Below are 15,050 nucleotides of genomic sequence, written 5' to 3' on the forward strand. Positions count from 1 at the left end.
CTACCTTGCTGTTTTGATGTCTTCCAGCTTTGCATTTTTCTAGACTTTTTACCTTTTCATGTCACTATTTTTCTCTTTAGTTTTGGAGTCTGTTTACCAGAGTTCCAGTCTTTTGTTTCTTCTTTTTTTGATATTTCATGGTCTTAACTCTGACACTTGTCCAAAGCTCAACAAATTTTTCCTAAAGTAAATCTAAACTGAGGTGCCATGTCTGTGATTTGGAAAACTAGCTTATAGGCCCTGTCATCTGAACACTGGCTTCTAAGGAAAATAAAAAGTGAGAAATCAAACATATGAGTTGGCTGCAGTTGACTGGACTTTCCAAGGATGTATTCTAAAGAGAGTAAAGGAAATTTAACCATGCCTGGAGGTCTTCATCTCCAGCCCTTAGATTTTCCTGTTTGTTCCCACCCTGTAATAATTATCCAGATCACAATTCTGTCACCGAACCCTCCTGCTTTGTACCTAATCTGCTTCTTATAGTATTTCAAGGTAGTAATTGATGAAGTTGTTTCACTGATTGTTGAATTGCATGGTACCACTGCCTTGCTTTAGCTCATTGCATATATGAATGTGGAGGATTATGTCCAGGAGAAGAGTCAGGTACTACATGTCACGAGTTTTACTGCTACAGACACACTTCTCTTTTCTTTGCAGTTAGCAGCTTAACGCCAAAAGCATCTCAGTATTAAGATATTTAAATATACTTTTAGGTCATTCTACTGCCAGCTCAGCTGGCCTTTACATTGCTTAAGATTTGGTCCATAAACAGTGATAACGAGAACTTCAGCCTCTCTCCTCCTTCTGGTTTTAAATAATTCATATACATATTTTTTTTTCCTTCCTTGAATTACATGCTGGCAAAATGCCTAGTAGTTCTAAAGAGTCTGTATGCTGATGTTTATCACAGGACACCATTGAGATCACAAAACAGAATTGTTGATTTTCATCAAAAATTAATTGCAGAAAGAAGATAGTTGCAAGCAGCACTTTAAGCAGAGGTATAGAGTATTTTCTGCTGGTAATTTTGATGTTAACACCTAGGGAAGCATATAATTCTGCTTTTATAACCATTAATCATGTGCTGAAAATTTTCAGAGAAACTTGTTTTTTCCCAAATATTTTCTTTGATTTAATTAAGCATCATTTTGTAGCAAGTGTTCTAAAAAAAAAAAAAAAAAAAGCAGCAGCCTATTATATCCTTCCCCTCAAAAAGCCCGAACAAAAGCAGCAGCAACAAAAAAATCAAACACACCAATCAAAAAACCTCAACAAAAAATCATGGGCTTAAAATAGTTGGTTGTTCTGAAAACAAATGGGTTGATTTATTTTGTTCTTCTTTTTAGCATGAGATGTGTGATGTGCTATTTCTAAATAAATGGTGCCATAAGACAAGCATATGTTGTTCTATATCATGCACTGCAGGTGCTGCATTACCAGCTTGCATAATGTGCCACCTGAAACTCAGAGAAGCAATTTTCTTTAAAATGCCAGATTGTGGAGGCCTAGCTCATGCTGATAAGCACCTACTGACGCAAGAAGTTCCATTAAAGCCCCTCCTTTCAAATAAGTGCTAACTTACATGAGTAAGTTTTATAGGCCATCTCCTAGCTTCCAGTGTATTTTGGCATTAAAAAATCACATACTGACTCATATATTTTTAGATCCTCTATCCATATAAAACTATGTAGAATATGGAAGATATTGGCAAGTATCTAGGATTTAAAACATTACAATATTTATTATATTAAATCTTATAAGTATTAAATCCAAAAGACCTCTGCTGTATATGTAGTCTTTTAGTTATAATAATGTTGAACCTTATTGATATATAGATCAGGCAGCTGCTTAGGTAGATGACAGGACAGACTTACATATACTTACCGTATATCAAGGAGAGAGAGTCTAAGGCAGACAGTAAAAGCATCTAATAGGGAAAGTAGGTAGGAAACTGATGTTAGTTTTCTGGCCCAGACATGTAATTTGAGTTTGTATTATAAAATACTACGGTTCTCCATTTATAGAATGTGGAATTCTGCTGTGCTGCCTGTGATAAACTGTTTTAATCTGTACTGAAATGATTCCTGTTTAGCTCTTCCCAAGTCTGCTGCTTTCAGAATTTGAGTTTCTTATGATAGAGACCACTGCAGATTTATTTAGTGTAACATGAATTTTCTGCCTATACAACAAAAAAGACATTCTAAAATTATTATTTTGTTACTAGGTTTTGCAAGTCTTCTCACACCAGTGCTATACACAATTGTGGAGGAAACTAGACCAGATTTAGACTGAATTAGTAAATTAGTCCTGAATTGCCTAGATTTGAAAGCAGCCTTTAAAAGGAACCACAGTTCTGTAAGCTGTTATGAAAATGAGGGCACTTCACAATGTCAACATGGAGGTATAATGGTTGTAATCTAGAACGAAGCAAACAAACATCGGTCCAATTGCTGAAGTTGTGGGTAATGCAAGTATTACAGAGGAAATAATGCAAAATTCTTCCAAACTTCTCTCACTGTGCTTCTGATGGAAGAATGCATGGCATATGATCATCATCAGGAGAACTTAATACAAATTATCCAATGCAATGCAGATCTAACATTTTATGCATTACCTTAAGTGACATAGCATTGCTTCCTGGATGATAATTGCAGGGTTTGTGTACTCAGCTAGTTTTTGACAATGGCTGTACAAAGACACCATTTTTCATTATTAGATAAGGATTGAGCCACATGGTATAGGGTAAAATATATGGAGCTTCTGATATTTCAGTAGGATTTCTCTTAAAAGAATATTCTGTCTCAACTCTTCACTCATATGATTGTGTCCACATATGTTTACATAAAAACTTATGCACATGTATACATTTTTATACATATAAAACACATAATATCTGTGTAGTATGTGCACTGTGTATGTATACTATATATGCATATTTGCACATACGTATGCATACATATATATATTGTTAAGGAAACTTCCCTGTCTGACCACCCAGGAGCCACTCTGACAGTCACTCTCACACCACCTGAGCTGGAACTGAAGTCCCTTCACAGCTACACCTCCCACACTCATGCAGTCAGACAGGTTTCCTTACCAGCTTGACCCCAGGCTTCCCACAGCAGACTCTCAGACATCAAGATCCTTAAAATAATTTAATCATTGTGCAATAGCTAAATAACAAAGTAAAAAAGAAAAAAAAAAGATCAGGTCAAGTTGGGTGCCCTGAAGAACAGAACCCCTGGGTTTTTACACCATGACAACCTAAGTGCAAGGAAGTCTGCTGGCTGGTAGGGCCCCTGGACCCTTTGTTTTGCAAAGGTCAGCGGTTCGTGGCCTCTTGCCCCGGGCTCAGGCTTCTGCCCCATGTAATTCACACTGCAGCTTGCACACTGAGCTACCTGCACTTTATGTATTCCTCAAAGGTACATACATATTTATAAATACTTAATCATGCATATATATTATATACAGAATTTAAATCACTTAAGTGAATCTTGACTGCAAGTTGTGTTGGACCACAAGAAAACAAGCTAAAACTACTAACTGCATGCTTGTTGCCTAGGGCAACATTTTATTGGTGGATGATGTGATAAAAATAGAAACATCCTATTCTAATCTTCTATTTGTAGTCTTTTTTTTCCTACAAAATAAATTAAGGCTGTCATCATCAATATCATCCCTGGTACTGTACTTAATTCCCAGCAGATGCATGATTATTTCACTACTTTTCACAGAATAACAGAATCATTTAGGTTGGAAAATACCACTGAGACTACTGAGTCCAACCTTTGGTTGATCACATGTGTGCCATGTGTTCTCGAACATCTCCAGGGATGGTGACTCCACCACCTCCCTGAGCAGTCCATTCCAAAATGTTTAATAGCCCTCTCTATGAAGAAATTTCTCCTGATGTCCAGCCAAACCTCCCCTGGCTCAGCTTGAGACTGTGTCCTCTTGTCTTGTTGCTAGTTGCCTGGGAAAGAGGTCAACCCACACCTTGCTATGATGTCCATTCAGGTAGTTATAGAGAAAGATGAGCCTGAGCCTTCTTTTCTCCAGTCTAAACAATCTCAGCTCCCTAAGCTACTCCTCACAGGACTTGTGCTTCAGATCCTTCACCAGCTTTATTGCCCTTCTCTGGACACACTCCAGCACCTCAATGTCTTTTTTGTGAGGTGCCCAAATGCAGTACTGAAGGTGCAACCTCATCAGTGCCAAGTACAGGGGAATAGTCACTCTTCTGATCCTGCTTGGACACATCATGCTTGATACAAGCCAGGATAGCACTGGCCTTCTTGGCCTCCTGGGCACACTGCTGGCTTATGTTCTGTTTCCACTGGGTAGTTTTCCAGCCACTCTTCTCCCAGCCCATAGTGCTGCCTGGGGTTGTTGTGTACGAGATGCAGAACTCACCACTTCACCTTGTCGAACCTCATGTCATTGGTCTTGGCCCGCTGATCCAGCCTGATCCAACCTCTGCAGAGCCTTCCTGCCCTCCAGCAGATTAACATTCTCAGTCAACTTGGTCTCATTCATGAATTTACTGAGGGTACACTTGATCCTCTCATCCAGATCATCGGTGAAGATATTAAACAGAACTAGGCCCAGTACTGAGCCCTGTGGAATATCACTAGTGACTGGACACCAACAGGATGCAGCATCATTCCCCATCACTCTCTGGACCTGGCCATCCAGCCAGTTCTTAATCAACAAAGAGTTCATCTGTCCAAACCATGGACTGCCAGCTTTTCCAGGAGAATGTCGTGGGAGACAGTACCAAAGGTTTTGCTGAAGTCCAGGTAGACTACATCCACAGCCTTTTCCACATCCACTAAGTGGGTAACCTGGTCATGAAAGGAGATCAGGTTGGTAAGGCCAGATCTGCTTTTCCTAAACCCACACTGACTGGGTCAGATCACTTGGTTATTTTGTATGTGCTGTGTGATCTTACTGAAGATTATTTGTTTCATAACCTTGCCAGGCACCAAGATTAGGCTGATGGGCCTGTAGTTCCCTGGATCCAACTTTTGACCCTTCCTGTGGATGGGCATCACATTAGCCAACTTCCAGTCATCTGAGCCCTCCCTGATTACCTGGGACTGATAATAAATAACAGAGAGTAGCTTAGGCAGCTCTTCCACCATCTCCTTCTGTACCCTTGGATGAATCCCATCTGGTGCCATAGACTTGTGACTGTCTAAGTGGCACAATAGGTCACTAACTATTTCCTCCTGGATTGCATGGGGTGTATATGTCTCCCTATCCCTGTCTACCAGCTCAGGGGCCTGGTCGCCCTGACAATAACCAGCCTTTCTGTTAAAGACTGAAGCAAAGAAGATGTTAAGTACCTCAGCCTTTTCCTCATCTTTGGTGACAATTTTTCCCCCAATGTAGAATAAAGAATGAAGAGTCTCTTTGGCCCTATTTTTGTTGTTTAAGTATTTATAAAAACACTTCTTATTGTCTTTCACATCAGTGGTCAGATTGAGTTCCAGCTGAGTGTTCACCTTTCTAATTTTCTTTCTACATGACCTAATGACATCCTTGTACACTTCCTTAATTGTCTGCCCTTTTATCCTAAGGTCATACACGTTCTTTTTTGACCTGAATTCCTGTGAAAGCTCCCTGTTCACCCACACCAATATTCTTCCCCACCAGCTTGTCTTTTAGCACATGGGGACAGCCTGCTTCTGAGCCTTCAAGATTTCTTTCTTCAATTACCTCCAGTCTGCATGGAGCCCTTTGCTGCTAAGAACTGTTTCCCAAGGCACTCCTCAAACCATTGCCCTGAATAGGCAAAAGTCTGCCCTTTGGGAGTCCAAGGTAGAGGTTTTGTTGACTCCCTTCCTTACTTTTCCAAGAATTGAAAAATCTATAATTTCATGGTTGTTGTGTCCAAGATGGCCTCCCTCCACATCTCTGTTTGTAAGCAGCAGGTCGAGTGGGGCCCCACCCCTGGAAGGCTCACTTACCATCTGTGTCAAGAAGTTGTCTTTCACATATTCTAGGAACCTCCTAGACTGCCCCCTCTCCACTGTGTTGAGTTTCTAGAAGACATCCAACAAGTTAAACTCTCCCACAAGAACAAAGGCTAGGGATCAGCCAGCCGCTTATAGAATAGTTCATCTGCCTCTTCAGCCTAGCTGGTTGGTATATAACACACTCCCAGCAGGATATCTGCCTTGTTAGCCTGCCCCTTCTCTCTTATCCATGGGCACTCAACCTTATCATCACTGGCCTTGAGCTCTATGCAGTCAAAATACTTCCTAACATACAGAGCCGTATCGCATTCGTTCCTTCCTCACATGTCTCTTTTGAAGAGTGTGTAGCCATCCATTGAAGCACTCCAAGTCATGCAAGTCATCCCACCATATTTCTGTAATGGTGACCATGTCATATCTTGCTGCACAGTGGCCTCCAGCTCCTCCTATTTGTTGCCCGTTCCACGTGTATGGGCAGGTGCACTTCAGCTGGGCTTCATCTTTCTGCTTGATAAATAATTGTACTTCGTGAGAACTTTTCCATCTTAAGGATATTTCAGGTGATGCGATAATTCAATACCTAGTGATACCATACATGCTGTTCCTTATAGGCTGTTTGAATGTCTCTGCTACAATTTTTTATTCCCACACTTTCTACTAACATAGGATTAAGACAAAATGAGATCAAGTGAGAAAACAGAGATGCTGCTGCTGTTCTAGTGAATACTTTCACAAAGTAAATGTGAGTATTTAAGAGTATACTATTTCATTTATTTCTATTATTCTATTTCTCTCTCACCAAAAAGGATATTTTAAAAAATATTCAACATTTAAAAAAATTAAGATTTGGAATCCATTTGAACTCTTTTTTTTTTAATTATTATTTTTTCCTCACTGTTTTGTAAATTTCAGTAAGCTATGAAACTCCTGAAAGAAAGGTTCTGCTGTAAGTGAATGTAGCACTGTTTTATTTATGTGTCAGAGTGTGGTGGATCTTTACTCTCTGAGTGTCTGGAGTGTGTGACTCTTTCCATCTGCTTCTGGTATACAGCCAAATCCCCTTTCTCTGAAAATCATGGCCTTTGAAAGAGTTCAGGGCATACCCTTACTTTATCCTAACATGACATTAGGATATGCTCATTTGCATTTGCATCTGAAGCTCCTAAGAAACCACACTTTGTGGTTTGCATACAGCCACAGGAACGTTTGTGGAACTGGGTGTACTGTTAAGGCTTGTCCTAGTCAGGGAGTTTGGTCACCTAAAATCTCATCTAACATTTATTGAAAATAAATCTATCTGAAAATTTTTTTACTGCTGTAAACAAATGTAAATTCAAAACATTGATCAGTCATATCATTTTTATTTAAATCCTAGATGTAATAGTCTAGCAATAGAGTCTACCTCTGTGGTTTTGATTAGGACTTGCCAAATCTGACAGATGGCTGTAGGTGAGTCTGAGCACATACTCCCAGTAAGCACGTACAGAAACACACGTATACAATGCAGATATATGCACACAGACTGATCAGCACTGTCAAAGGCAACAGCACTCTTGCAGATACATAAAAATAACACTTACGGGCTCCCTGTAATTCCTTCTCTGGCTGGTTGGGATGAGGGTCATTTAGTGGGAATTCATATGAATGCGAATATGTATGAATACACACGAAACATTATCGCTTCACCAGCAGGGCTCAGAAACAGTTGCCCCTGGATTCCAGTCCCCCCAGCTGATGCTTCCTGGACATACAAACATCAAGGACACAGACCCACCCTTGCCTTTGGTATAGAGCCCTTTGAACAGAAACACACACAAGTGTGAATCTCCTGGCAGATGTACTTAGTTAGACATGTGGTCTATCGAGGAACTCCCCCTGGATCCTCCTGTCTCTCTCACACCCATGTATGCACATGCATTTGCGCACACATACACACACAGATTCACCAACAGGTCTCTCAGCTGTTCTGAATCTCCACAGTTCCTCCAGTGCAAGACTTGGAAGCCTGGACCCTTCAGAAGCCAAGCCCTCCCGATGCTTCACTCTCGGAGACATCCACTGCCCTCTCCTGGGCTGCTCTCCCCGTCCTTGTCCAGCTGAGCTGTACATATGCTGATGATCACAGACTGGCACATGCAGCTGTAATGGCTCCAGGGCTGCCACCATGGACACGTGGGCCCTGAATCACACTCCTCTCCCACAGCCACATGGGACAGGGTTCCTTGCCAAGGAAATAGAAGTGAAGATCAGAGAGAAGATAGGGTGTATCACATGGATTGGGTGCTGGGCGTGGCCCCATGGGTACACTCCTTCTCACTCCTCTCCAGCCTTCTTTATTACCTTTCCAGTCAGTTTTCCCATGCTTTCCCTGTCTCAAACCACCCTGATCTCCAACTATCTTTCCTCTGGTTACTCCCCTGCACACCTCACAATAAGCTTTGTGCACCCGCATCCCATGAAGCATGCCACACACATGGGTGCTGATCCCCCTCAGTTTGTGGTGAGATATGGAGAGCCCCCCCCAACCTCATAGTGCTGGGTGTCCTCCAGTCCAGGGGGAGAGGCTCCCTGGAACACCCTGGGGAGGGTCTGCCCGTCTGGGGTACCAACACCCCCACTCTTACCCCATGATGTCTCTGGGATCCTTTGCAGTTGTGGTGGTGTTATTTGGTTTTCCTGATCTGTCCTTTTCTTAATCTGTCCTTCTCTCTTTGCATGGATATAAGCTGTTTTATTACATAACATTAATTGTTTTACCACAATAAATCAGAAGTATTCCATATATGTTGTGTCCCTGGACAATAACATTGAATCTAAATGCAAAGTTATTTGTAGTTCCTACATCAAAATGATATTTGGAGACAATATATTGGGAGTTTTACAATAAGTCTACACTGCATATGCCTTCACGTGGAATAAGAGTACATCATCTACATTGTAAACATGTTTTGGAATCATGAATTCATATGCTGCACCAAAATAAAATCTATCTTTGACTATCTAGGGCTGCAATGGTCTGAGTTCTGACTTTTCAATCTTTAAAAAACTTACTGCAGGTAAAATATGTCCAAATAATACTGAAAAGTAGCTTATGGTTTGAGGACCACTGAAGTCAACTCACAAAAGCCCATCTGAGAATTATCTCCACAGTTTTGTTACATTTCTACTGTAGAATTATGACCTGGTGCTTTAAAGCTTCTCTGTTACTTACACTATTCTTCTGTAACAGTAGCAAATTACACCAAAATTAAACTTAGTTAATTCAAATGAACTTTACTTCAAATACTCCTTGGTGGGTGGCTGAGATTTCCTGACTCCTTTGCAAAAGTAAGAAGCCCACATTAGGTCCTCAAAGATACCAAGACCTCATCGGTTGGTGTGGGTTTTTCTACCCTGTCAGCAACTCAAGCTTCTTCCTGATTCCCCTGAGTGGCAGCTCCTAGCCTCATGCTCGCAGGAGTGAGAGAAGAGTGTTGCATATTTCTTCTAAGCATATTTATGCTAACACATAGGTTATGGTTACTTCCCCTCCCCCCAGCATGTATTTGTACATGCACATTACCCACAGGCTTCTCACTTTCCTTCAACACTTATTGAACAAACAGACTTGCAGGGCTGTGGAGGATTGGGTGAAACATCAAAATCTGATTTTTAGAAACCTGCTTTAACCTCATGCTTGTTGGTATGTTTTTGTGATTGAAGTAAATAGAATCACACTCTACTGATTTTTTTTTTCTTCTTTAAAAGAGTTTGTGCTTTGCCCTGATTGATGGTTGGTGAAATCTAAGGGACAATTGACATAACCTGCTTAAACGTTCTGAGGCAACAGACATTCTGCTTATGGGATAGTTAACAGCTACAAAAGCTGGACAGGGACCAGGTAGAAGGAAGCACTTTTGCTAAGCTAACTTCTCGATAGACCAGTTCGTTACCTGGCTTTGACACAGCCCAGGCAGATCTAGAGGAAAGTAGTTTGCTTCCAGAAAACTACTAACTCTCAGCAGTTAACATTTTGGGTTGTAATTATATTTCACAGTAAAAGGTAATACATATATTTTTCTGCTTTCTAATTGTGTGATAAGGAATACAGATTTGCAAAGATGAATGTTAAAATAAATCCTAGTAAACACTCAATCTGGACTGAGATAGGTATCAAACAGACAGGACCTAAAATATATTATTTCACCAGTATTATTCCATTTTTTTTATTTACAATAATTTAGAAGAAATTTATGGTTCATGGTTAGTTTAGGTGAAAGCTAAAACATTTATCATGACAAGACAGATTTGATAAAAACAACAGTAACCAACAAATGATTGTCTCTTGAGCTGATTCTCCTATAACACACTATGTTTAAATGCTGATTAAACATAAACACTAGTTTTACACAGAGGCATTTTAGTTTCTTATATTAACCTGCTTTCAGTCCAATCGTGTTTTGTTTTCTTCAACATAGTGTGCAAAGATGGTGTATTCTTTCTTATTGTTACAGTCATACATTTCTGAGGAAATATCTTCATAACATTTGCATGTAGATTAATATATTTACATATACACTAATGTATATAAAAACAGAGGTTGCTTCTGCTCTAGAAGTGGTTGTGGATGGGGCATAGAATATACCTATTCTTGGTTCCTGACGTAGAGGAAAGGCCTGACAGGAAAGTAACATATCTGAGCTAGAAATTTTTAGATGTGCTGTACTTTAGCACCAAAGCTCTCAACAGTATATCTACACTTATGCCAGTGCATAAAATGCTGTGAAAAAATGGTGTCAATTCCCAGTAAATGCTGTGAATGCCACTCAAGTATAGTTAAGAACTTGTACTGAAATTTTATGTTAATGACATTTTACATTAAGCATTTATAAACCAACTTCTTATGACATCAAAGGCCATTCATTAAGACATGTTCTTGGTTGACTTTTTTTTATTATATTTGAAGCTTTCACACCTTCAGAAAAAACACAAGGAAGTATCCATTGGTTCTACTTTATTGTGACAGTGAAATCATCTAATGAGGAGAAGTTTAGTATGTGTGTCCCACATATGCCTTCTCTTATTTGTATTGTTTCTGCGGAAATGCCTTTTTAGTGATACTCTCTCAAAGTTTGTATATAAAAAACATTTCTTCTACTTCAATTAAGACACTTCACTTGGTTATATTTGTCTAACCTTAATGTACTCTGTATGACAATTTTAAGCATTTATTAAAAGGGACTTGTTACACCTGACTGTAGATGTTCACTGTATCTTACCCACAAATTACATCTTCAGGTTCCTTGCCAAAGTGACCCTGAGTTATAACTCATCTAACTGACTTCCATTGCTGTGTCAGACATTTTGATATTTACTGTAGGAAATGCCATCATGACTGTCAAGGAACATTACATACAGATCACTGCAACAATTTGTGTAAGAAAAGTTAATCTTCTAGAAAAATTGAGTAATATATGGGAAAATAAGAAGAAAATGGAACAATGCATTAAGATATTTTATTTATTTTCATAAAATATCTTGCAGATACAGCTTCCCTTATTCCCTTATTCCCTTACTGTCTCCATTTATCAAAGTAAGATTTTTTCCATTTTATATTTGTGAATAGTATGAATACCCCAGGGAGAGAAAAGGTAGGGGCTCCAGAACCTAACAAGCTCATCTCCTAAGAAGAGTAAAAAGAGGTTTTTAAATTAAATGTCAGAGCCCTGTTTACACCAACAAGCCTTACAAAGCACTCCACACCCTGAGGGTGTGACTGCCTAAAGTTAAGGTCAGCTCTGATACAGTGAAGCTGTGTTAATTTGGATGACACTTCTGTCAAAACACTGAAGTTGTGAGACACATCTGTATGATAAGCCTTCTTTGGGTCTGGAGAAGTGCTTTGAGGCGCAGAGCCTTGCTTGGTGTCGCAGTGGAGCTGTGCCTTAGCGATCAGCCAGCCATTGCCTGGCTGTGCACCAGACACCTTAGCCAGACCTTGGGCCTCCTGAATGGTCACAGTCTAGTCTGGCCCTACTTGCTGTGTGGTGGGCAGTCCTTGGCAGGCCTGCCCCCCAGTATGTTGAGGCAGAGGGACTGAGACTCTGCTCTTATTTCCAATGCTTCAGTTTTCAAGAAGAAATTGTGGCTGAAAATCTTAGTCTGGCTGAAGAAAACTTGGAAATATACTGCTTAAAGAGAAGAATTTCTAATGGGTATATGTTGGAAACTATATTGAAGAAGTTGTTACAAACAAATGTCAATGCTGAAGAAAAATAATTCTTTGTTCTTTCTGGCACTGGATGATATTGTTTTCTAATAGGAGACCACAACTGAACCTCCATATTTGTAACATTAATGCCCCAGTTGTTTCCCGGGATCTGATTTGTCTTCCTATCTGTCCTGTCTTCCAGTCTTCTGTCTATGTTGCTTGTATATCACTTACAAACCGATGCCTGTCAAAACCAAGTGACTTAAGCTAAGAATTCAAAATAGTAGATCTTCACTAATGAAGCGCACTTTGATGGAACCAGCAAAAGGAGCCCTCACACAAATGGCTGAACTGGCTCTTTGGAGGCTGTGTTTGGTCTCTAAAATGAAATGGCTTTAACAGAGCTAACATTTTACTCAGGTGGCCAATGCAAATTTGACAGAGAGATCCAGTGGAGGAAGCAAGTACAGGAGGTGAATAGAAAGAAGTAAAGAGAGGGAACAGAGAAGTTTGTATACTACAAAGCATGAGCTGGGAACATTGTGGATGTATTCAGTAGATGCCCTTTTTTCATAGCGCTGTCTTCTCTTGAAAATAGAAAAAAACCTTGATGGATTGTGACTACTCATGGGTACAGGAAAGAGATGCTGAAATTTAAATCAGATTTTAAATCTATGAGGAAATACTCTTAAAAAAAAGGCTGAAGGTCAAAGCAGAAAATCTCAGATATAGCTAATAAAGCCTGCAGGATATTCCTGGACCCCTTCTCAAGAAATGAATTGTTTGCATACTAGTGAGAAGAAAATGTTGAAATAAAATAGTGACATTAAAGATTCTATGACTTAGAGAAAGACAGCAAAGGTATTGTAGGACAGAAAAAAACACTTTTTGAAAAGTCTTATTTTGTCTTAAAGAAACTAGAAGGCAGATTATATAAACTAACATTGAGTTCTAAAATATTATAAGAAAATATGGTAAAAGACTAATTTAATTTGAATTTCAAAAATAATCACTGCAATACAAATAGTTTCAGAAATTTGATGTATTGATGAATTCTAAAATTATCTGTTATAAAATGAATCTGTCTCATATTCTTCTTTCACCCTTCTGCCTCAACATCTTTTTTTTTTCCCTAAAAAAGACTGTGGAAACATCCACACATCAGCAGATACTTATTTGAAGTTAATAAGAAATTTTCATAGAAATTCAAATTTTCATAGGGAAACATTTAAAGTTGTTAGAAATAACTACACAAAAGTGTTACTGTCATCTTTTAAATCAAAATGGCAGGCTAGCTGTACTGCCCCTATGAAATACTGATCAAGCTTTGTTCTTTATTCGCACTATGAAGACTTGACTGATAGGTAAATTGATACCAGAAAAGAAATAAAAGAACCAGAGTAAAAGCATTGAATCAAACTATTATAGGATGCAGTTTTATTTCTATACTTTAATTTTCTTTGCAAAGGAAATGGAACCACCCTGATGCAATCCACAAGTTTCTGTTGTGTTCCTTCTTAGTAGAAATCAATTAACCACAAGAGCTGAATACACTTTCACAGGGAGAAATATAGTGGAATAATGCTTAAGGCAAAGACTCTCCACTGGTGAACTCTTCTTGTCTGTGAGATTTGGTAATACACATATTTAGGATACTAACACTCCTTAAAACTCTTTATATTACAAAACATTAATGAACATTTTCATTTTTCTTTCTACCAATGACAACATCACAGAAGAAAATGCTTTCTATGAAACAAGAGAAACTGCGGTATGTATGTTTTGTGGAAGTATGTTAAGTGGAAAACTATTTTACCATGATTCACAAAACTTGAAAGGACTTGATATCTCCAAAAGTTCTGTATCTGCAAATTTGATACCCACATACGAAAGCACTGCCTCTTTTAGTCAGTATAGAGTTATATAGCTCTAAGTGTAGAGTAACACAGTCTGAGGACGTAATTTATCTTTGTCAGATATCTACATCAGGATTAAATGAATTGCAGTCCTGAAGTACCTGTTTCTTTTTATTGGTAATAAATGGACTTCTAGACCACTAACAGAGCGCCTGAAAAGTTCATTTCTCTCTATTGATTTTAAAGAGAGACAAGATGACTCTTCTCTTCAAAAATTTCAACTTTAAGTTATTGAAAACAAGGGATTGTTAAGTGAAACTCAGTCAGTATTCCTTCCAGTAAACTGGAGTTTAAAAATCTCTTGGGAAAAACTCCTAAGAGCAATTCCCAAAATACACCTAGTCAGTTATGCAAATCAGTGTAAAATGAGAACTTCTTTCTGATTTCCTCCTTTTGCTATCTGGAAACATGAAATTACCTGTTTTACTTAATTGTTGTTTTAGCAGATAGCAATTCAAGCCATGAAGAATTCTTCAAGATCGGTTAACAGAGTTTCAAGTGTGTAGTTATTCTCTTTGCTAAAAACTGAAAGGGAAAGAAGGTATGAGAGGAAACACATTTATTAGGTGTTTTAAGTAAATATGTTTAACAAAAGAAGAATCAAAGAGAAACAATGAGAGTCAGAGTGAGAGAAGGCCCAAAGAAGCCTCCCTAATGGAAACTTCCATAAGTTGTGTGGACACTTCCAAATTGTTTGTTTACACAGATCAGGCAGAACAGGAACCTCTTATTATTATTGCCTTAGGGTGCTAAAAAATTGTAAGAAGAACAATGAAGCACACAACATACTTTTACCTTCATTTTTCTCACCGATGTCATCTGTCTTTTTTCTTCTCATTTTCAATTTGAAGGAAAAAAAATCTGCTATTAAATGACACCTTCTGATCTGCAACATAGAAGCCCGGAGGGACTTGTTCGCTCAAGCTTGCTGATGATATAAACAGCATGCTGCAGTTCATA

The sequence above is a fragment of the Manacus vitellinus genome, unplaced genomic scaffold (assembly GCF_001715985.3).
Source record: "Manacus vitellinus isolate BGI_N305 unplaced genomic scaffold, ASM171598v3 scaffold_18_pilon, whole genome shotgun sequence".
Taxonomy (NCBI): Eukaryota; Metazoa; Chordata; class Aves; order Passeriformes; family Pipridae; genus Manacus; species Manacus vitellinus.